Source organism: Chaetura pelagica, unplaced genomic scaffold (genome assembly GCF_000747805.2).
Source record: "Chaetura pelagica isolate M959 unplaced genomic scaffold, ChaPel_1.0 scaffold102, whole genome shotgun sequence".
NCBI lineage: Eukaryota > Metazoa > Chordata > Aves > Apodiformes > Apodidae > Chaetura > Chaetura pelagica.
This window is the reverse complement of record NW_009952483.1, coordinates 450350-475608: the sequence shown is the minus strand read 5'-3', so window position 1 is coordinate 475608 and position 25259 is coordinate 450350.

Genomic DNA, 25259 nt, shown 5'->3' with positions numbered 1-25259 from the left:
CAAGGCCCACCTTTGCTCTGCCCACCAGTTTCTTCTGCTTAGGCAGCAACACACATTTCTGCTTTTAAGTTTTCTACCAGACTCCTGGTGCTGCTGCAGTTTGGCTGGTCCCTGTGCAGCAACAAGGATAAGCAAAGGAGAAATACCCTTAAATATCTTGCATTTGCTATTATCACCCTCTCTAATGCTGAAAAACCCAGATCTCTAGCAAAACTGAGCCTTGCTCCTACTCCAGCACAAAGCAGGTGGCACAGCTTCCAGATCCCTGCAGCTCCCAGGTCAAAGAGAGCTGGGGGAGACTGTTGGATGCTAAATCTTGCTTCATTTGTGTATGAATGAAACCATGCAAGTAGCAAGTTGCTTTTCAATACTAGTGAAGAGGTCTATAAAAATGGGTTTCATGTTCTCTTTAAAAATGGGATTCATGTTCTCATTAGATGCTTGAAAAAAATAAATAAATCTAGCATTTTATAATGCAGAAACTACATTGTCTGCTGGTATTTGTGCACTTCAAACACAAGTTTCCATTTCTCATATTGAACATATCAAATTGTTCATGTTGAGCAATAAGAATTGACATATTGAAGTCAATACTGAATTTTGCCAGTCTGTGGAATGGAACTTGTTCTTTAACTGCTACTTCTCATTCTTCAAAGTGGTATCTACTCACCATGTTAGGCTGAAGCTTGTAGCTTCCCTGTGAGGTAGGAGACAATTATCCTCATTTTTCAAGGAGGATACCTGAGTTTCAGAAGCTTCTCTGGGGCCATACAGTGTGACAGAAGTAGGCACAGAAGCAGATCCAGACCATTTGAAGTCCAGATCTGTGTTGAAACTGTTAAACTCCTTTCCTGGGAGTAGGAACTGGACTCATAGCTGTAGAATATTCTCTTTTATTATGGACCAAATCGACACAGAAAAATATTTGCAGAGAAAATTCATGTTTAATGAATTTGTAGAAAGAAAAACTGCCTTTAAAATAGCTTCTGCCTCCAGTTATAGTAGGAGGGAAAGAAGACACATTAGCTTCTTTTGCAAAATTTTGTTTTCCTTTGAGCCACTGATTTCAGGTCCTGCAGGAATAGAGCAAGACATTAGGCGTGTTTTTTTTTTATACCATTTTTATTATATTCTTTAAAAAGACTTGCTAAGACGTGTCTTCCTAACCATCTGCTTCCAAAGGGAATCCACACAGAAGGCAGCTACAGTTATTGAGACAAATGTATGTGCTTTTCAGCTTTCAGTGGTCTTACAGACAAAAAATAATTGAGGGAAAAATGCCTCCCAATTCGATTAATTTGAAATTATAGTCTATTTATATGCTATTATTCAGAAGAACATACTGAAATATAAGTCACTGTCAGACACAGATAAGTGTCATTTCACCCAGCCCAAATCTTTTGGTGAAATATAATATGTTTTAATTACCTTTTTTGCAAGGCTGTGTGGAAATATCATCACTATAACCACTAGGATACAGTTCTGATATTCAAAAAATCCTGGAGAGATTTTAATCCTTAATGTAGATATTCTGAGGCTTTGGTGGATGGGGAGAAAGCAAACACATGGGGTCACACTCAAAGCACATCCTGGGTGAGTGACACACATTTAACTTTAAGTATATGCAATTTATTTATCTGTATTTAAGCTCATTCTCTAAGCTCTTCATAGAGTCTGCAGAGAGAAACTTGCCTGTGACAGTCTCTGTCACTCTTTTCTCCCCCCTGAGTGTGGAAGAAGTTTAAATCTAAGGTCTTGGATGAATGCTCATCACCTGGCGTTGGAAAGATCATCATCCCCTCTGCTAGCAGCAGGGGTGTGAATGCTGTGGCAGCTCCTCTCTCTTGAGTATCAAGAGAGGTGGGACAGCTGGCACTGGTCCCATCTTAGAATCATAGAGTTGTTTTGGTTGGGAAAGACCTTTAAGGTCATCCAGTCCAACTGTGTCTTCCCGTGGAGGAGGAGGTGGAAGCTCAGTCCTTGCTCCCAACATCCGATGGCTCGGACTGCTCCTTGGAGCCGGGGCAGGAGGGCTGTGAGTCAGAGGGGCAGTGGGAGCTGCCTGATCTGGGAGTTCCCACAGGTCACACATGTGACAGCAGTAAGCCAGCTGGCCATGGGCTGCTTTTCTGTGGGCTGGAAAGCAGGGACTGGGTTGTGCAATTGGTGTGGGTGCTGATGAGAATCAGGCCATGACACAGGAAGGCGCATGCAAGAGAGGACTCATCTCAGGAAGCTCATGCAGTCAGCTGGGGGTCATCTGTCAATCTATGTTGTTATTGTGAGAGACCAAAACCATCCCCAGATCCCAACCCAGGCTCCTGCACTGCCTGAGTGGAGGGGGGTGCTGGGGGCTGTGAGGAGGGGCTGTTTGGAAGCAGCAGTGCCAACATGTTGTTCCTCTTGTCCTCGGCACCCAGCAGGCAAACAGGAGAGAAGGAGCCTCACAAAAAGTGAGCAGTCTTGTTCTTCTGCCCACCCCTGTCCTCTCCTTCCAACCCCTCTGGGCATTTCCATTTTGCTGAGTGCAAGCACTGATGTCTTGATTTCTCTTTCTTCACTCTTGATCATTGAGGTTCTAGGAGCTCTGACTTTTGAGACTCTTGGTCTCTTCTTGCCCAGGATATGACCTCTTCCTGCGAGACAGCAGTTTGTTCATAAAACATTTTCTTCCTAAATAAGCCAGTTCCTTATTTAGGCAGTTGCTTTTCTCTTTCTGTCTGTTTCCCATGCTAAAAAAAAACCCCAAAGCTGCAGGCTTTGTATGATGGCAGAAAGCTTCACAGTTCTGCTTTTTACTTCTGAGCTTGGCAGCACCTTCCCCAGCAAAGGGAGGAACTCCAGAGCCTTCCACCCCTGTGGCATCACCCAGTTTGTCCATTAGACATTTCCAGTCTTTTTAATTGGAATGAAGATTGGGCTATTGTCTTGAGAAACTTTGATTCCTTCCCCCCTTGAAGTGATCCCCAAGTGGGCCCCAAGCTTTGGGTCCTACATTGTGAAGGCACCTCAGATCAGTGCTACGAAGTTGTGATTTCCTCATGAGGTTGCAAACACCCCAACTGGGATGGAGGGAGGCTTCAGGCAAGCAGAAAAGAGAACTGAAAATCAGTTAAAAATAAAAAGTCCTTGGAAAACAGCTCAGATTTTTAGGCATTTGCTTCTTGAGCCTCTTTCTCCAGCATGAGAAATCCCCCAAGTGAGAATTGTGTCTCAGACATCAAGTAGTCCCCATGACTCTGCCTTACTGTGAGAGCCAAACACTGAGGAAACAGCAGCTGTGGATTGGCCAGGAATTACATCCAGTCTCCTTCTGAACATCCTTAGCCACACTGCAGGCACCATGGCCTGGGCAAACCAGGTATGTTTTGGCAAAAATAAAAGAATTCCTGTGAAACAGCTACTAAATACATTCCTCAGCTAACAACAGAGTGCTATCAGCATGAAGAGGGAAGACACAAGGAAATGGCACTAAGCTCTGCAGCATTATTTGCTGTTAATTGGAGAGACAGGCCAACCCTGGGGCTATATCTTTAATTTTCAAAGTGGTGCATGCAGAAATGAGCATTAAGAGGGATGGGAGCCATCATGAAACAAAGCCTGGCATACCAGTAGGAAAATGTAAGTACAGTAGCTACCAGTAGAGAGATAATGAGGTGCACTTCTGGCCTTATCTGCAAGCCCTACTGTACTCAGTGTCATTAAAAGCAATGTCCTGGTGAAGAAGAACACCTGCCTTGTATGAAGCTGCTCTGATGTGAACTGGAATTATACTTACAGACGTTCTGAGAAGATGTATGTAAGAAACTGTAGGTCTTTAATTATAGGCCTGAATACGGTGCCTTTGACTCCCCTGCAAATGAGCCTGAGCTGACCTTGGAAGTCTGTTTGGGGAAGAGATGAGCTGCTTTCCTTCTGGGAGCTGAAACCAGTGGCAGTGGCAACGACCCTCCTGGAAAGCACTTCCTTGTGTCTGTGCAATAGTCAAGTGCTGGCTTTCCATGCAGGAGTCACTCTCCTCCTGGGAATGGTGCTCTCTGGCTCTCCCTGGGCTGGTGCCATGGGGAGAAGCAACGAAAGGTCTCTTCTGGGGAGACCTTGGAGAAGCATCCAGTAGCTGAAGGGGCTAAAGGAAAGCTCAGGAGAGACTTCTGACAAGGGCAAGGAGTGACGGGATGAGGGGGAATGGTTTCAAGCTGGAAGAGGGGAGATTTAGATGGGATATTAGGAAGAAATTCATTGCTGTGAGGGTGGTGAGATCCTGGCCCAGGTTGCCCAGAGAAGCTGTGGCTGCCCCATCCCTGGCAGTGTTGAAGGGCAGGTTGGATGGGGCTTGGAGCAACCTGGGCTGGTGGGAGGTGTCCCTGCCCATGCAGGGGGTTGGAAGTAGATCATCTTTAAGGTCCCTTCCAAACCAACCCGTTCTGGGATTCTATGATTCAAAAATAGGCTGAATTTTCCCATCCTGCTCCAAGTCCAGTCTCAGAGCTCTCTGAACCTGTTCCCCCTTAATTTTGCCATCTGTTCAGACACAGTTAGGGTGGGTGGCTGGGATGATGGGCAGTTGCCAGAGCAGGTATTGTGTTTTTCTACCTCCTGAATGAATCCAGCCTGCAGAAACAAGGAACTCCAAGAGGGAGCAGTGGTAGCTCCACAGCCTGTGGCATTAGGGCTGTTTACTTGATTCTAGGAGGAAACATGTGCTCCCCCTCCCATCATCAGCTTGGCTTTTTGCTCCCTTTCCCACTGCATAGTTCTTCAGGGCAATGTCCCTGGCTATGCATGAGCATGCAAAAACATTCAGAGAGGAATTAAAATGCATTAACAAGGAAAACAACATCAACTTAAGGAGCTGGCTAATTGAGAGCAGGGGCTGTGTGAGGGATGGCAGCTCTTTCTCAAGAGTGGCATCTCTTGTACAACTCCAATCTTGTGCCACTTTGTAATGAATTTTTACTTCTTAGTAAAATCTTAGCCTGGCAAAGCAGACCTCTCTGACAAAGAAAACTAAATTTCATTCAATTTTCTGTATGGTTTTGCAGCTTGTTTCCTGTGCTAAAGCCAGTTGCTGGCTCAGGTGGTAGTTGGAGAAGGATGAGAGGTGGGAGCCCCATTTCCCTGGGGCTGCTGCAGCCTCCTGATTCACCAGGAGCACAAAAAAAAAAGACAAGACCAAATTTTACTCTTCACTTTCTTCTAGTTTTCTAATTGTAAACCAAAGAACTTAACATGTAATGAGTCCATTAAAAGGATTAGTTTGCCCAGGGAAGTTGTGGCTGCCCCATCCCTGGCAGTGTTGAAGGGCAGGTTGGATGGGGCTTGGAGCAGCCTGGGCTGGTGGGAGGTGTCCCTGCCCATGCAGGGGGTTGGAACCTGATGATCTTTAAGGTCCCTTCCGACCCAAACCATTCTATGATTCTATGGTCCTATGTTTCTATGATTAAGCACTTTTAAATTAAAATATTTAGAGACAACAAATACCACACGTGTCAAGAATGTATTACTCATCTGAAGTGGTTTTTTTTCACTTGGAAGACACTCTGAAATGAAAACTTTCCCCTCTCCCAGCTTAGCTGTGGGACCCCCAGGTATGGCAGATACCCTTTCATTTTTGCAAAGAAATACTCCCAGTTACCATTTTTGACCCTATGATTGATTTCTCTATTAAATGAGCAGCCCTGCAGGCAGAGAATCTTTTCAACTGTAAAATTGTCCAAGTCCCTGTTGCTGTGATGCTGCAAAGCAAGAGAGAGGAAAAACATTTCCATGGGTTTTGTAGAGATGAGCAAACCAAAGTGGACAGGCTAAAGAAGGCAGTTGGATGCACAGAGATGCTGAAGTGACAAGATGGGAGCCACAGTTCTGTGAATTTTGTGGTTTTATTTTTTTCCAAGACAATAAATCTGTGTTTGAGGACTGGTTAGCCAGGCTGCACTAGGGAAGAGGAGGCAAAGTCAGGATCCTGCTCATGAAGCAGCAGGTATAGGCAATAAACCTGATGTGAGAGGATTTTAGACCCATGGAGGAATCATCTAACAGGTCCCCATGTCAATGGTAGGAGGAACAGAGGAGCAATGAGCTCCTGACTGCAGCAAGCCCATCTCAGGGCAACTGAGGCTGGGGGAAGTTGTCCCAGCAGTCTCCCCTGCTTTTATGAGAAGAAAGTAAAGTAATAAACAGGAAGGAGGTACATGTGGAGAGACCACTGTCGGTGGAAAGAAAAGGGAGAAAAGGAGAAAAGGTTAAAAGATGGTTAGCAAATTTAAATGTGAGTGTTTCCAGACTCTGTTGGAACTGGATGAAAGGCACTGGTCTCCTCCAGGCTATTCTCAGTGTTTTTGGTTGAGAGCAGCATTATGTAAAATCTGCTTTCCTGCAACAGTTTCACTGTTTCACCGTTTCCTGACCTTAAAAACCAGAATAATTTAACCATTTCAATTAGTTGGCCATGGTGAGACCTACTGATAACTTGGAGTTAAGGCCTTGTTCACACTTTGAGCTTGTCAGCACAGCTTTCTCAGTGAAATTATACCAGGTTATCCTAGCAAAGGCTTTTAGTGGCAAAGAGATATGTAAACATAGAACACTACACTGAAACACTCGTGTGAACAGAACTGTTGTCTCTGCCCTTGGGGTTTTGCAGAGGAAGGTACACTCATAAATTAAGTCTTGAAAAGGGTGCTAAAAGTAATGTATAATCAGAGGAGCCACATCTTGCACTTGATTGAATTTTCTCCATGGCCAGAATGAATTTATTGTGAAACATCTGGATTTTGTGTCACCTCAGCCTTCAATGAGGGTTAATCTATACTGGGCTGTGGTGGAGGAGGTGCCACAGGGGATGGTGAGGGACAAGTCTAAGTAATGAAGCCACTGGTGGGACAAATAAATGCTTAGATTAGGGAGAGGGCTCAGATCTCACACTTGGTTTTTATACTTGTATATTCAAAGACCTTGCCCTAGTCTGTTGTATTCAGAGGTGAAACTTTTTGTTCCTAGGAAGAGAATCCCTACACTTTGCTTTAACTGGAGAAAAGTTAACTTATTTAACCTGACAAATTTAATTCTCTCACTTCTCTGAACTACAGCTGGCATGAGAGAATTATGCATGTGACTCATGGAAGCGATTGTGGGATGGAGACCTGTCTTTGCTCTCCTGCTTCTGCAGAAAGAGGCAATTATGATGAAAAAGCAGTTGAAGGACAATAGCAGTGAAATCTTCTGTTTTCTTGGCACTTGGGAAGTTATTCTTTGCGATATCACAGCACTGGGTTGCATATGAAAACAAAGCAATAATTGGGTTTTTGAACTATCAGACCATGTCTTTTAAGATAAGAGTTTTCTTTTCAAGTTCTGGATTCCTGTGATTTTCCATTTCTAAATAGACCTCCCTCTGTATCTCTGTCTCTTTCTCTCTCTCTGTTGTAGCTCTGACTACCAGGATTTGTAAGTAACTCAGGAGTTTGACATCTAGTGTTACAGTGAACCATAACTAGACTTTTTCCTGCATGTGGAAGACAATAGAGATTTGTGGAAACAAAAACCAAACCCCTCACATCATTATGTATCTTTTCTATGCAGGAAGATGCTGTAATGCCAGCTGTGCCCCTTAACATGTCTATTGATTTATTTCACAGATATGCTAAAAAGCATTGGGTATAACAGAGCGACTAAAAATTCCTTGGCAGACAGTGCTCCCCACCATTTACCTTCCTTGGCACCAGAAGGCAAGTTCAGAAACTTCCTATCTTCAAGATTTTAGGATCAAAAAATCATCTGCAGATATTTATGAGTAATGAACCATTTGTATGTACCTGCTGTACAGAGGCATATTTTTTTAAAGCAGTGATGAGCTGGAGAATGGCCCAAGTCCTACTTTCAGTGCAGTGCAGACTCAGCACAATGTAGAAGATTTTAATGCTTTTTTAGAAGTTTCTCCTTAGTCTGCTGATGTGCAAGAGGAGGTGGTTCTCCAACCCAGGAAAACAGTAGTTCAGCACTTCATTCTGTGTTTGGCTTCCTGAATTCTAGACTGGACTGTAACTAAGCACCGTCTTGGAAGGAAAACTCTAATCTGGGTCAACACCTCATCAAAATCAAGGAGCTTGTCCTATAGGCTTTAAAAATTCAGTTCCATCTGTAATTTTATCTCCCAATCTGCAAGCTTACACGTTATGAAATGGCAGAGTCATCAAATGCCTGCAGGCTTTCAAGCTTCAACCTGTGTTTTACAGAACCGTGTAATTTCTGTTTATTCTCACATCGCTTTTCAAGCAGGTTAATTGAACCCTCTCTTGAAAAGTTTCCAAAGGCATTGGGAAAAACCTTGTGCTTAACAGTTCAGGTTTGCTAGCAAATGAGATACAGGAGCTAGAGCTTCAATGGAGACTTCAGAGCTGAGACACATCCTACGGATCCCACCTCTGACTGGATTTTGCCTGGAGTTTCTCTCCCTTCCCCAGTTGAACACAGGCTGGGCCCAATTGGAGGAGCTGAAATGAGGAATCCAGACAGATGAGGCAGCAGGGCTGTCACTTTCCTGTTCATTCTGTATAAAATTACCCCTCTTTAGTTAAACAGATTCCCTTCTCCTTGTCTCCATCATCATCTTTGCAGTTAGCCACGGTTTAAGTGAGGCAATGGCTTTTAGGAGGAGAGAGTTTATCTTTGATTGGATTACTGTAAAAGAACAGATAAGCACCCAGGCACGCAAGTCCAAATGTTCAGAAAGGAATTGCTCATTTGAAAGCTTGCCCTTTTCTCTCCAGCTTTGTCAGTTTGTCTAATAAAAGCATTTTTCCTTGCAAAACTTTGCCCTGGCCACCCCTGAAATGCTGCACAGAAGTCAGGGAAGAAAAGTCTGGATTCCCAGTCAGGAAGAGGTCACAGACAATTTTGGAAGAGCTGGAATACCAGCCACAAACATGAATTGCACGTAGGGCTCATGGACTCAGATAGCAGCAGGTCTGGGGTTTTTTTGGCTGCAGACACTCAAGGCCACTCCTTGGCAGTGTTACAGGAGCAATATTTATACATGGATGAAGCACAACTTTGTAAAAGCATTTGCTCAAATTAAAAACTTTGTTTTCCATGCTATTATTTATAATAGCAGTCTGAAAAATATCCAACAACCCCAAACCAAAACAAAAACCAACCCAAACCTGGTTTCTCTATGAAGGAATTTTAATTGGTTTTCATGGCAGGACTGAGTGACACTTTGGGTCCTTTCTCATGGACATGGGTCTTCAGTCTCTTCCTTAGACATAAGAAAAGTAGCTTGTTAGAAGTTTTATCAGAGGAAAAGCAAGACCAATGAGTGGTCAGTTCTGAGACCTGACATACTTGAGTTGAAGCAGTGTCCTTGTCAATCCAGGTCAGGGCAGTTCCTCAGGCATTTTTTCAGACCCATGACTGAAGGTGCTCCTTGGATAAGCATACAACAAGCTCCTTGGTATCACCCTTCTCAATGGGTCAATCAGCTCCCTAAAAATCTTACTCAAATATTTATGTGGCTCTCTCTTGGGCAGGATGGACTTGGATGTGACTGAGAATTTGCCCCAATATCCCAGTATAATTACGTAGGGTGGTTTCAGTCCAGCCTTTCACCACTGCTGCAATATCTCTCCATGTAGGATTTGCTTTTGGACTATTGGAATAGAAATGTTTTTAAATGCATCAACTGAGAGTGAGGATGAAAAGGAAAGTATGTTTTCTTCTTATTGGGAATTCTGTGCTGGTAGCAAGAAGCAGGGGCTTTTATCCAAGGGATTTATCCCAAGTGGTCTGTCTTTGCCAGCTGGAGAACAAGACATTTTTCACCCATAAAACAAATATATTTTAGCTTCAGGCTATCTTTGTATACATGGTAAACAAAGGTTTCTTGAATTTAACTTTGGCCTTAGAAGAAAAGGGAAATGTAAAAGGGAAATTTAAAATCTGTGGTCACATATGGACCCTGGTGAGGTCTGTTGATGTTGAACACTTTGCTGGCAGCTGCTCAGTACATGGAGACAGACACACTTTATGCACCAAAGAACAGGAAAATAACAATGAACTACTAAGTTAACCCTCCTGATTGCTCTAGAAGTGAAGACAAGAGAGAAACATGACATAGCTTTCTGAAATGACCTTTCACTCTGAGAAATAAACCTACATACCTGCACAATAAGGGATGGGAACAAGACATGATTTTCAGCCTTGGTAGCTGATTAGAGCTGTTTAAAAACCAGCAGTTCCATTTTGTAGGCAAATGTTGGAATTTCTTCATTTCTTCTCATTTTAAACTGGAATAAGATATTAACATTTACTGATACAATGTCCACCTCTAATCCCAGCCCCTCAGTTTAAGAGGCACCTTGGTCTGGATTTGATCTTGTCACTTAAATTCCACCTCCCCCTTGCAATGAAGCAGCAGTGGAAAGGTTGGGAAACGTCAGGGCATGAAATCTGGAGCAGAGAAGGGTAAAGCAGGTCCCAGAAAGTCCATTTTCTCCAGAGCTCTTTAAAGGGAAAAGCTTCACACATTTATTCTTGCTGACAGAGTTAGAAATGTACGAGGCTGTCAAGAACAAACTCAGATGCAGTGTTGTGTCTGTCACCACGTTGGTGGAGTTTAGATACGATTGAGAAAAAAGAATTTGTTTCCTTGGTAGCAGAAAATTGCTTATTTTACAAGGTGCCACGGAGAGTGTTATCTCCTTGGGATTTATAGGGTAGAGGCTTTAATAATGCAGTTCGGCAGGAAAGGAATATTTGGTTTATGCCATGCATCCCAGGGTGGTAGTTGGCTTTTAGATGCACTGTGCTTGGAAAATTAATAATGCACCTGTCCAAGAGCTTTCCAGGAGGGCAGGTGGGACTGGCAAAGGAGTTGGAGTTCAAGCTGTTCCCAAGACGTGGGGCTGCAGAGGCACCTGGGCTGGGTGGGACATGTTACTGGTGGGATGGCTTCAGGAACAGAGAGCACTGATGCAGGAAATGCAGCTGGTTATTTTGGGCAGCACCAATTTGGGTATAAATGCCACCAGCAGCAGCACTGGAGGTGAAGCCATAGCAAGTTGTTCCTTTAGCAGAGCACTGGGATCAGCCCTGTGAAATACTGCTTGCTGGCAGCTGATAGCAATGGAGTGATAGGGACAGCCTTTGAATTCAATTCAACTGGAATAATAATGGTGCTGTTGCTTTTATATGAAAGCCAGAGGATGAAAAAAAAACCACAGTAAAATGAGCTGTTATTTGGCAAGTAACATCTCTGCCAGGTGAGGGGACCCGGCACGACTGGCTGAGCGAGGAGGAAGGTGTGTGGCACGACAAACACCTAGCAGGATGGTAACATCAAGTAGGTGCAGAGAGTTGTTTGCTGCTTAAAGAAGAACCTCTTGAGGCTGCAAATTTGTAGTCCTGTCACAGTTCATTTTTCCCAGAGTATGGAGCAAAAATAACCATGGAGCAGAGCACAGCAACTTCGCTACACGCAGGGCACACACCCTGCAGACCCAGGACTCAAAATGGTATTGGCAAGGGAAGGCAGAGGGGGAACACAAGCCAGCAAAGGTCAGCTGGGGCATACTATGGGGGTGGTGATCAGGCTGCTAATTAGGGGCAAGCTGAGGAAGGAAGAATGCTGTGCAGTAGAAAAAGGAAGGAAGGATTCCCAGCATGCCATCAGATGGGCATCGCCGCTTCCCTTCTGACCAGTTGGCCTCATGGTTGCTGCCACCAGTCAAGTCCTAGTTGAGAGGAGGTCTGAGCAGCTGGCAGGGAGATACCAGGACCTCGAGCCAGAAATAGGCAAATTTTCTTCACCACAGATGAAATGAGTTCAGAGAAGAACCCATTCCTGTTCCACCCTCCCCTCCAGTCAAGCAAAGTGGGATGAAAGCTGGATGGGGGTGAATGAGGGGCAGGAGCAGAGGTGCCCAAGACAGGGATTGTCTCTTGCAAGCCAGAATGCACTGCTGTCTCTCCACAGCATGGAGGTACCCGGAGTGAGGTAAATTAAAAAGGCTGAAAATGGTCCTTGATAAAAACCAGGTCCCAGGTGAGGTCAAGAAGCTGAATTTATCTCATGCAAACCATGCAACTTGATTTTCTGAGCTGGCTGGAGTCCCTGCAGAATCACACACTGCATTGCTCTGTGCTTGGCTTCTTCCTGACCCCCTCCTCCTGGTCAAATTTAAAATCACTCTAATTTCATCTTATTTTTTCCAAGCTGAGAGACCAACAGTCTCGTCACACAAAAATATAATCCAGATATTTTTTTTTTCCAAACTGTTTCAGTTGTTATCACAAAAAGGGCTCTGACTGAAAAGAACTTTTACAAAAAACTATTATTATTACGGGGTGAATCAAAGCTAAATCTGTAATATTGAGAGCAGAGAGAATTCAAATAGTAGGGAAAAAGTGAAGGCATAAAAGGGATGTAAAAGAAAGATGTCATTTCAGATGTGGTTCTTTTGCCTCTATGTTTTATCACATTCATGTTCTTATTATAATTTGAAAGTATCTGATATAAACTGAGCATTGTATCTGAAATAGGAAAAAGCTGGTCAGAACATTAAGAGTCAAGTTAGCATCCTTTAGAAAATATTTAGTGGAGGAATATTTTCCAGGTACAGATGAGAATGGTATTGACAGGGGTGCTGTAACTGCTGGAAGTTCTGATTTAGAAGGACAGAGTCTTGAACACTGAGCATTGGTCCAGTCTCTCCATAAAAAAGATCAGTGAAAAGTGCTGGGCTGACCAGACAGGAGGAAAACTGAGCCCCATTAGCATTAAATTCTACTGTGATGGTTTTTCATATCTCTGTGCACCTTGAAAATAGAGCTCAGAGCCCAGGCACACACTGTCCAGACTGTAGAGCACACACACATATCATGGAAAACCTGAACCCAGAGTCCATTATCCTCAACATCCAGAGCTGACAGGGAACAATGTTTTTATGGATGGCCATTGGGAAGAGCACAAAGTCTCCAACTCAACTGGAAGGAGTTCCCTATAGAAAAATTACACTCCAAAAACTGAAGAGACTTGGCAGTGGAGCTTCTCTGGTTGCGTCGTTCTGGGAATCCACCTACTTTGGTCAGACAGTTGCATCCAGTTTGATGACCATGTCTGCTGCTAACACTTGTCTTCACACATTTTTCTGGGGGAGGGGGGCTGAGAAAGGGGAGACTTGGAATAAAGGGGAGCACTTCTGGAGCAGCTCATAGCCAAGCTGCAACCCTCAGCTACAAGGCACAGCAGCTGTCTGTGTTAAGAGGGTGCTGGCCCAGCAAGTTTATCAGAGGTCACCTTTTCAGCAGAAAGCACCAGGAGCCATCGCTCAGCTGGTCACCATTGTCAGAGCAAGAAAAGAATTGGTCGTTTTTCTCACAGCAAGGCTTGCCAGGCTCAGCTGCAGCTCGGTGGTGGGACTTCTTGTTGCCTGAGGAAGTCTCCAGCAGGGCTGCAGGGAACACAGCGTACGGGCGGAAAGGACGGCTCTTTGTTTCCCTTTGCTTTGGGACCTCCCTACCTCCTTCTAGCTGCTGGTAAATAGCTGAGCGTGGAGAGAAGCATTTTGCCTCCTGAAAGGAATGATAATCATAAGAAGAATAAAAAGAAATCAGGCATAAATTCTTGATTACAGAACTGGAACTAGAAGGACGTGCCAGGAGGGAGAGGAAGAGGAGCGCCTGGTTTGGCCAGGCTGTGGTCCAGGGGGATGGAAGGGAGTCAGAGGAGCAGAGCAGGCAGCATCCTGCTGCAGCCCCCCCGGGAGGAAAACCTCACCCAGACAACAGGAAAGGCTCCACAATCAAGAAGTGCCTGGGACTAGAGCAAATAGAACAACTCGGGGTGGAAATGCTGGTGTTTTAATCAGTGGTGCCACATCAATTAAGGATCAGTTTTGTTTCCTTGAAGGGAAGTGGGAAAAGGGCAGAAATGGGGAATTTTATCTGGCAGCAAACCTCCCACCTTCAGCAAACGTGCAGGGGGTGCAAAAGGAGTCCTGGTGACTGCCAAGTGCTCCCCAAGTCCATCATTCAATACTCCTCTGTGATTTGCAGGTAGTAATTGACAGCAGCAGTTTAATTAAACAAAACCAGCAAGACAGTTCCTTCCTAAAAGGGCAGACAATACTCGTTTGTTGGGAATGGATCCCTCCAGCTCTCTCCCAAGATAAACACCCAGAGCACTTGCAAATTCTGATAAGAGACTTCAAGCCTGCATTGTTATCTGGCTTATTTATTTATTTATTTATTTAGTTTTAATACTGTGAGGAATAAAAAGGGCCAGAAATCTTTATTATTCTTCCCAAGGGATTCATTGCACTCTACTTGGCAATGCTTCATCATATTACCAATTTTCACTGTACATGCTTTTAATAAATACTTATTATTACAAAGATAATAACAGTCTTATCACATTAATGACTTTTCAGTAGTGTAAATGAACATGAATATTAATAAGGTTAAGAGTAACCTTGATACAGTAGAGCACCAGTAACTGGGAAATTTTCTCAGTGTTTTATAGCCCAAGAAAGGTTTCTTTTCTGGTATTTTTTTTCTCTGCTAGTGTGTGAGATAGGAATTTAGAGATTTGGGAAAAAGTCTCAATGATTATTTCCTATTATAGATCCCTGCAGCCTGTTTTATTAAAAATAGCCTCCCAGCCCCAGTTCTTCCCTGAGGTATTTCTGCTGCCTACCAGCACTGCAGTGAATGAATGAAGAGACCATATGGGTACTTGTCTTCCAACATGTATATGGGTCTTCTGGGGTTCTCCATGAATCCCAGCATATGGGCCAGACTGATAATTCTTTTTTCATGCAGGAGAAAAAAAAAAATAAAGGCAATGGTGCTACAGCAGCCTTTCTAGCCAGATCTGTATTTTCTCACCCAAATACTTTTCCTTTCCCCCCTCTTTTTCCCCATGGTTTGTACACTTGAGCTTTGTGAGCCCACTTTGTGAGCTTGGAGCAGCCTTAGCTGCAGCCAGGAGATGCCAGGCCTGGGCTGACCATGGGAGCTCATGATTTGGTTCCTGCTTTGCAATAGGAAGCAAAGCCAGAGGTCCTGTCCCAGGACAGCCCCATACTCAGGGAGCTGAGAGCCTCCAGACATCCTGTCCACGGGTGATCTGCAACTGCACGGTTGGTTCAGGTGGCTCAAGACACATTGGATCTCCTGCACATCCCCAGGCCATTTGTGCAAGGCAAGAGCAGTTGGCCTGGCACAGCCCAGAAACCCAGGAACTCTGGACTGGATCTCTACATTTGATCTGTGTTACTGTGGGAGACACAAGAAACATCTCCAGAGGTCTCACTGCTTGGTATGAATCACTGGAAATTCTGGACAAGGGGACAAAATCCTGAAGTTGCAGCCCACCAGAGAAAAACGTTTGTGGAAACAAAGCCCTTCTAGAATTGGTTTAATAAAGGAGTCAACCACACAGAAATTTGCTCCCTCTTATCAAGTATCTCTTTGTTTTGTAAAATAGTCACCTCCAAGTGTATAATCAAATACGAGGAATTTTTTTGCACCCCTGAATATTTCCCAGACACTTCCCTCTGTTCACCCATGGGCTGAATCTGACACTGGGAGCACGTGAAACCGAGCACCGTCATTTTGCTGCAACGTATTCTGTGCTGACCTAAAAATCTCAGATAGGAGCAATTGCTACCAGGATGTTCCACAACAGAGAGAAATACTCTGCTCTGAACAAAGAGCTCTCCAACACAGGGCACTTTGTGAGCAGGGGTGTGCCAGTCTGCTGGAAGTGCAGTTGGAGGGAACAAGGATATCGCAAGATTCCGAGTATTAAGCGTAGAGGTTTTAAATTTAAACCCCAAGGTTTTATGTAAGGTTAAGCTTTGAGTTTTGAAGTCTACAAAATCTGATCATTTTAAAGTTATTGTCTGTGCTACACTGAACCCTGTCACATTGCTCATTTGCTTTTATAGCCTGCAGACGTTTTTACACGCTAAGGCATAAATTTAACAGAATAAACAGTAATGTTGAAAAAACCCTACAGATGGCAACTGCAGAGCAAGCAAGCACTGGTGCAGAGAGTGAATTTAGCTTGAAGGTTTCCTGGTTTGGCAGATGGCAGATCTCAAGGCTGACATTGCATTCATGTAACTTCCTTGAGTGCAATCTTTGCGTGGAGGGAAGTGTGTGGTCAGTTCACAGAGAGTCTGCGTTTGGTGCTGCTGCTGCATCACCCCAAACGTGATGTCCCATCTGGAGAAAAATGATGTGTGTGTGTGGGCCATGTAACTCATCTCATCTCGGATGTTTAGGTTTGGCTTCCCAGTTTGGGGAAGGTAGCTAGGTTTTACAAAGAGATGGAGAGCATCAGCAAGCACCCAGTGACAGAAGTTACCAGATATTTGAAATGAAGAAGAATTTATTGTACATGACAACCTAGTATAATGTATTCCTCCCTTTCTGACTGGGAGATGTGTGTCCAGTTCTGGGGTGCCCAACACAGGAAGAACAAGGAGCTGTTAGAGCAAGTCCAGAGGAGGCCATGAAGATACTCGGAGAGCTGGGGCAACTCTCCTCTGGAGACAGGCTGAGGGAGTTGTGATTCCTTAGAGCACCTTCCAGTGCCTGAAGAGGCTACAGGAAAGCTGGGGAGGGACTTTTTACAGGGGCATGGAGTGATAGGTTGAGGGTGAGTGGTTTCAAATGGAAAAAGGGGAGATTTAAATGGCATATGAGGAAAAAATTCTTCCCTGTGAGGGTGGTGAGACCCTGGCCCAGGTTGCCCAGGGAAGCTGTGGCTGCCCCATCCCTGGCAGTGTTGCAGGGCAGGTTGGATGGGGCTTGGAGCAACCTGGGCTGCTGGGAGGTGTCCCTGCCCATGCAGGGGGGTGGAACTGGGTGATCTTTAAGGTCCCTTCCGACCCAAACCAGTCTGGGATTCTATTATATGATTTTACGTAAAGGGGGTGGTAGGTGTACAAAAAAAATTAAATATGGCTGTATCACTGTGGGAACAGGTACTGACTCAGTCAGTGACCCCTGGAGAGGTTAAAGAGCTGTGCATGAGCTTGACCTCATTATCAACATCACCTTTTTTCTTGCAGCACTATGACAGTGTTACTAGCATTGGGTATAAATGAACTGTAAATGTGTTCTACATGGATTTGTAGATGCCAGCATGCACATTCACCTCTGTACACTGACACTGCTAATCTGTCTCTCTCCACCACTCTGATTTACAACAGTCCTTAAAATGCAGACTAAGACCTCTAGTAGTGTTTATGTCCCTGTCATGTTTTCATTCTGTCATGCTATTATGCTTTCCAGCAGTTGGAAGCTGGCAGCCCCTGTCTTAAGCATAAAGGGGAATGGAGTAAATTAATAATGGCCAAAGGGTGTCGTGGCAACCAGATACCTGTGTGAAGGAAGGTGGCCAGGTTTCCAAACAGTGTGATTAAGTGTGGCAATATAACCTTGGAAGGTTAATTCAGCATCATTTGCCCACAACTGACACGATAATTTTACCATCCAGAAACACTCCAGGGAAATAAACATTTCTCATCATTGCCAGGAAAGCCAAATCATTAATGAACAGAATGATGATGAAATGCAGAATGTCTTGGTTCTTGAGCAAAGCACATTAGTTTCTGGGACATGAGGCTCATTTCTAATAGGGAACTAATTCATATCATCAACACAAAGACTAAATACCAAAGAGAGTTTGTGAAAGAAAATGTATTTCTGTGCCAGTCCTTCTGTGTGAAGCACACTCACAAATTGTATTTTGGAGTCCAGCAGTGGGTATTTAGATGCCTAAATATCCATTTGTGCATACCAGTGGGCACTTTGCCCGTGCAACTAGAAGAAAAGGAATGGGTTTTCCAAATCTGAACTCCCCAGTGGTGTTCCTTGGCTCTCACTTTGAGGAGAACTGGCTCTGTGCTTCTCTGTCTTCAGTATTTCTGAGGAGAATTCACAAGCCATTGAAGTGCTCCATGGCACCAGTCTGAGATTTTTGAATGGGGATCAGACCTTTGCTCTCTCTCCTCAGCTGTATGGTATTAATATTTCTCTTTTCACCAGAAGTTCTCAAAGCTCTTTTCAAGCCTAATTAAGGTCCACATCACACTTAAGGATGAGGCAGATATCCTAAGGACAGGAATAACTAGGATGAGAGGAGCCAAGTGACCTGCTCAGTCTCACCCAGTTTCAGTCTTGAGACTGAAACACAAAGACCTTGAATCTCCGTAGTTTGCTCTAACCACTAATGAATAATAATGACTGACCATATTGATAATTAATAGCACTTTCACCGAGCTTAATGCATGTCAAGTGCTGTTGAATTGCTAATTCTGATCACTGGGGGTGTGCATGGTCTTCATCCTGCAATCCACCCTGCTTTGTGTATGTGGAAAACCACAGAGTTCAGCGGATACTGCTCCACAGCAGAAAGCTGAGCATGGCAAGGGCTGCAGGATGAGGTGTGAAGGAGCATCCTCACAGTGCCTGGCTTTTGGTGTGTAAATGAGGTGCCTGATCAGGCCCTGGCCCAGGCTGCCCAGGGCAGGGGTGGAGTCCCCATCCCTGGAGAGATTTCAAAGCCATGTAGATGCGGTGCTGAGGGACATGGGGCAGTGGTGGCCTTGGCAGGGCTGGGGGAACAGTTGGACTTGATCTTAAAGCTCTTTTCCAACCAAAACAGTTCTATGATTGTATGATTCTATGCAGGAGGGCTTGAGCTGAGAACTTGGTCCCCCTTACTGCCAGCAGAGAGGAGCAGGCTCCATTAGAAGCCCATTCAAAACACCTGAATTAGAAGCCCATTCAAAATACCTGAATCAGAAGCTTTTTCTCTCTGCTGAGCCTCTGGAAAGCCTAACATTCCAGGTCTCAAACTAGACGTGTGAATACTCTCCCTCAAGTGCTTATTATTATTATTCCCATTTTGCAGGTGGATGAACTGGAAAGGACAGGACTGTGCTAAATTAGGTGAGCTGCCTGCAGTGGTTAGGCTGCCTTTCTGCTCCCCCATCAAACCCTTGCAAACATGAATGAGCACAAGAATGCAAAGCTGAGTAAACACCCAGGGAATATATTTAGGTTGTAGAAAAAAATACAGAGACAGTATCAAAATATCTCCAAGTGCTCCTGGAATACAGGGGGAGCTGTGAGCACCACATATTAAATGGTCAAGGCAGAAGTGATTTCTCATGCGAGACCACAGGAAGTCACAGGAGTTGGCTCTGCACCAAACTGCCTGATTCAGCAAGATATTACCAGTGTGCAGCAACTCTGCTGTTAGATCTCAGCTTTTAGGGCCTGGGAGAGAGGAGGTAACCAGCAGGAGGAGAAACTGGGAGATTCCTTACAGATGGGAGTGTGGCAGTGATTCCACTCTGTGAGTAGAACCCTATCAGCAAAACAAAAAAAAAGCCTTAAGAATAGATAATATATGTATGAAATTCACCCCTCCCGTGCCATTTCTTCAGCTTGTATGAAAAAGACTGAGCAGTATCTATTTTCTGCCATTTCTGGTATTCTTCCTAAAGCCAAAATTCTGCTGGAACAATGGTCTTCACTAAAAATGATAATCTAGGGAAGTGTTTATCAGTTCTATCATTGCAGGTGGACTGGAAGAATGATTGCAAATTGAAATGACTTTGTAACAAAGCCTGAGTTGGCAAAAAAGGCAGAAAAAAGGATGATTTTTTTTTTTTTCCTCCCTGAAATTAGCAGAAGGAATAACACTTAGAGAAAACATTTATCATTGTGTCAGCAAAGAGGTACATGATTTATTTTGGCAATAATGGTTTTCCTACCTTTGATGGTAGAGACAGTTGATCTATCTGGATATTTTTCAAGTAAAAATTCAGCAAGTAAAATGACTCTATTTGTGTATCTAAAATGAAGGCTGATCTAGCAGAACATGCCTGGAAATTCATCTCTCTGTAGCTGTACAGGACCCATCCTCTGGTCCCAGGGGGAAAGGAGCATGGCAGGGGCCATCTCTGCACAAGTGAAGCCTCTTCTTTGAAAAACAAGCTGACCTCATGCATTGACCTCAGTGATGACTTCATCCCCATGGGAACAGTGGCTGACCAAGCTGTTCCTTGAACCAGGTACCTCCTGGGCTAAATGGAGTGTGAGAAATCATGGCAGAATGGGAGCTCAGAGCTGGGCTCTGGGTTTTGTCCCTCTGTACCCTAATCCTGACCAGGTGACAACTTCTTCTCAGTCATGAGGGACACCCATGCTCCCCTTGAATCCCCTCTCCTACAGGTACAGGATTTTCCTCTTCCCTGACAAGCTTCTGTTGCAACAAATGGCAGGTCCATATGGTGAGCACTTATCCCACAAACTCAACATTAAGAAATCAGCCTTGGCACTTGAAATATTTATACGTTAGGGCTGAAAGAGACAGTTGTTCCTTTTGTCCAGCAATATGAGGTGTTTATCCAAAATGTAAATAATTCTTAAGGAAAGATACGTATGTGCATGTACAAATAATAGATGTATATTTGCTTCATGCTGCAATCTGGTCTTTTTTTCAACTCTGCAGCTCCTGCTAAAGGCTGAGGTTTGCAAAGAGCTTCAGGTTTAGGCACGAAATGAGGAGGCACAGATGAGCAAGAAGGAAGACTGGAGTTTGCAGGGAAAAGAGCTTATAAAATACAGTTAGTCTGACTTTTCTTGAGGCAGATGGAATGGTGAAAATTAGTTAAGGGAATAAAGCACACATATGATCCAAGCCCTCATTAGAACATATCCCTCAACAAATTTTAAATGCTTCGTTTTGAATTCAGGAGCTGAAGGAGGTGTAATAGGCTACATGAAAGTAAAAACTCCTGGCAGTGGAGTGCACACACAATGGCCCAGTGACCTACAATTCCCTACCAGTGACTCAGAAACAAAATATATTAACATACATAATAGATCTGCAGAGTGACAGTTTAAATACATGAGACAGAGGGGAAAAGATTATCCTGTAAGGGAAAGGAAGTGCCTCCAGAAGTGACCCTCTTCCCTCCTCATTCACAAGAGCAATGGCAAACAAGAGGGTGCTCCTGTGGGAAGGGAGAAGCCAGGAGTAGAGCTCCTGTTGGCTTCAGTGCCAGTGATGTGTGCCTTCAACCAGGAACCACACACAACAGGGACAGAGAAGCCACTGGACCATTTTAGCAGAGATCTGAGAGGTCTCAGAGCATCTTTCCCCATTTAGTCTGCTTCTTGGCTTTCTCAGGCTCTTTAATCATAGAATCAAAGAGTCACAGGCTGGTTTGGGTTGGAAGGGACCTTAAAGATCATCCAGTTCCAACCCCCTGCCATGGGCAGGGACACCTCCCACCAGCCCAGGTTGCTCCAAGCCCCATCCAACCTGCCCTTCAACACTTCCATGGAGGGGGGAGGTAACACATCAAAGCCCATGATGTGGCACAGATTTCCACAGACTTTTTTTTAAAAATTATTATTATTAAAGCAAACAATTTAAATAAGAGCCTGAACCAACCTACTGTCAAGCTGCTTGGCTGCTGTCTCACCTATTTTCACTACTACTGTGATGAGCCCTTGGTTGGTGTCACAGGAGCTATAGGAGGAGCAGTGTGAAAGCCCCAGGCCATCAGCACGTGGGAGCTATTTCTGGTGCTCATTTGAACCCATCTCCATTTGTCTTTTAAATCAAAACTCCTCGTTCATATTCCTTCAGAGAATGACAGAGCTGTCCAAGCAGCAGCTTTAAAAGCTTTGCCTGCCCTGGAAGTCACATACAGATCTTTCCAAACGACTTCAACCAGCTTCAAGCCTTCTCCTTCCATGTGGTGCCACAAAAGCATTATGCTAATTCTGAGCTCTGAACCATTTCAAATCTATTTTAATTGATTCCTGGCTACCAGCATATTGTTAAATCAGTGGTAAATGAAAGTAGCAGGAGGCAACATCTTTTCTGTTGCTGCAGGGAGATCACACCTAAAAGAAGGCATTAAATTCTGGAGGCCTCATTGCCAGTGAGATGCAGACAAATTGGAAGAAATTCATAGAAGAGCAATAAAAATGATTAAGGGTCTGAAGAGACTGAGTTATGAGTGAAGATTAAATGAATTTAATATGTATTTCTTGGCTAAATGATGACTAAGAGGGAGATGATACCCTTCAACAAGTACTTGGAGGGCATAAATATCACAAATAAAAGGGAATTTCTTTAGGGTGCTTAAGGGCATATGACTTGGGATAAAAGGATGGCATTAGGGAAAAGGAAACGAGTTCCAGACAGACATCATAAAAATCTAACAGGCCACTTGTGGGAAAGCAAATTCTGCCACATTTATCCCTTCAGTATTAATTTTTGCCTATTCTAGGAAATTAAACATTGTCTTCAATTAAAGACTGAGCAAGAACTCCCCGATGCAGTCCAGGGATGTGCATGTTGAGAAGAATAATTTCCAACCCCAGCTGGGAAGACAGCAAAAAAGCTTTCTGAGTATTTGAAGGTTGATATACCCTTTACTGAGAGCCAAAGGATGTATTGGATATGAAATGAGTGGTCTATATTTTAGGAATGTGTCTGTTGCCAGGATACCATGGGGAAAATAAACGTAATAATGCATTTCTCTAAAACATACACATTCCATTAATTCCAGGGAGAACTATGTACTACTGTTTTAATGCAAGAACAGGCCACTAAGAAGAATAAGCCTTTCTGCAATTTTCTTGTAGCCCCAATTCCCAGCTCAGAGCCCAGCCTTGGAGTTGGAGGAAGAGTGGGAATAGTTTCCATGGGCATCAGATGCTGCTGCTGTGCATCCCAGCCCCAGCCTGGGTTAGACAGCAACAGGATTGAATGTCTGTGGGAAATTGGGAGTCATGCCTGGGATCAGCAGAGCAGCTTGGCAGGGTTAAGTCCTAAAGCTGCTAAGTATAACATACATATCGCCTAGTGGTTTCTCAGATTTATTGCAGGGAAACTCCCGGGCTGAAATTCAAGGTCCCCACCCGGTAAACTGTTTGCTACCAGCTCCCTCTTGGCTTTTCCAGGCAAAGGGGGAATCCTGAACCTGCTCGGGATGGCCCTTTGCTCCTCGCAGCTCGTGGCAGAAGGGGGATAGAGACGTTTTGGGGAAGTTTCTGCCTTTTCCTGCCACAACCCACATCCGTTCCGGGTGAGATTACAATCTGAAGCATCAGTTGATGCTAGTTCCCTGCAGCAACATCCCTGGGGAAAACTTTGGAAAGCAGCAGCAGGTGGTGGTGGTGGTGGTGGGGGGGGGTCATGGGAAAAGGAGTCCCCAAAAGCAGCTGGAGTGGGAAGCAAAAGGCTCCTGGGTGTTTGCAGGCAATGAGCTTCTCCCTCTGGATTTTGAGTTTGGGAGAGAGGATGCAGAGGCATCTGTGCTTCTAACCCCTCTTTGTGAGAACAACTGAAAGCTGGTGATGCAGTGATAGGCACGTGGAGGCAGAGCAGCCTGTTTCCCTGGATTAGCATCCCATTCCAGCCTGCTCTGAGGACACAATCTGATTTGCTTATCCCAGAATTAAATCTGGCTATAAATGCTGCTATCAAGCCCAGCCACTGGACCCCTTCAGCAGATTTCTGCCCCAAGCCATGGCCAGCAGCAAGAAGGAAAACAGTCACCTTTAAAATTGCACTGCTGGCTGTGTGCTGCTTTCCAGCACCACTGAAAGGGCTCTCCCATATTTTTTTACCAGATAAACACGATCAGAGCTAAGGAATCTGTACAAAGTTGTTTTAAAAGTGAGATGATGCTTTATACATTGCAGAGTAAGCATGGCAACCAGCAGAAATCACATTTATAGAGGTGGAGGTCAGAAGCCTCCATTTTATGAAAACCAATCCAGCTCAAGACAGTTCTACTATAATTTCTATATTGAAATATCATATTTTCCTCCCACTTGGAACTTTTTGAAGAATGAGAATTAAAGCCCAGTCTTATTTTATAGATTTGTTTAGGTTATTTATTCTGACCGTTCTTCTTCTGAATACCATTGTTCATGGTGACACAACTAGTTCCTGGACAGTGGTTTATTAGGCCATAAAAATTTCTGTTTCCCTCCCCATCTCACTGGGTAATGTTGAAGACAGTTTAGAAGTGTCCATGAGAGGGGCAGACACAACCTGATGGAGTGTTTGGAAGTCTGAGGTACCACACTTAGATACTACCAGCGAGGTATTTACTCCAGCTGATGGTTGGTGAGGAACAGTGTGAACAGAGGCTTCCCCAGGGAAGGAAGATCTCATTTTCATGTCATGTTTTCAGGACAGCTTCTGTAATTTAAAGACAAACAAACAAACCAAACCAAACCAAAACCAAAAACCCAACCCACAAACAAACAATGCAGAAAGGAAGGGAATATAATTCCTTATATATATATATATATAATGCATATATATATAATGCAGAAATCTGAGAAAACATAATTGTTACTCAGTGCATCCCAGGAGGCCTAAAGAGGCTTTGGAGGGCAGAATATTTAACCCAGACCAGAAACTCAGAATATGTGTGAATGTTCTGTAAGTCCCAGGTTTCTCCTAGTCAGGTGCTTTAATTTGTGAGGGTTTTTTAGCTAAGAATTCAGTGAGAATCAAACGTGACCTGAACAGAGGTACAATACATGGTGTGCAGGGAAATGGTGCATAGGTGATTTTTAAGTCAGTTATAAAATATATATATATATTTAGATACTTCTGAAAGCTGCACCCAAAGCTGGACTCGATCATGTCAGTTAATACCAAACCACAGTACCCACTGCACCTCCACGTTTAGCCCGTGCTCCTGCACTTCTGTTCCTTAGCAATAGTGTTGCTGGATGTGAAACCTGCAGTTCTAAGCTGGGTTCACTTAGTGATAGGAGGGCAGTATGAAGAGCCCTCCTGCTCTGCTGTGCTCACTCAAGCGCGCCCCCCCCAGCCACAGGCAGGCAGGAGATGCTCAACGACCCTCTAAACCATCACGGGCAGCCTATACATTGACACGTCTATTTACGTGCACAGGGGAGGTTGCTCTTGCTTGGGGATGAAGTTGGGGTTTTTTTTGCACGTCCTGAGCACGAGATTTTGGTTTCTCAGCCGACGTGGAATGTTGGAAAACTGGATCGTGGCTCTGCATCCTGCAAGGAATTGGGGGGCAAAAGCCCGACTGGCTGGAGGGATGGGGACCGGGCAGCGCCTGAGCAGCGTGTCCCCTGGGGCTGAGCTCTGCCCGCCCCACCGCAACCCGGGGGGCTGGTCCCCCCCCCACCCCAAACCTTCGGGGCACCTCCTGTCCCCCCCA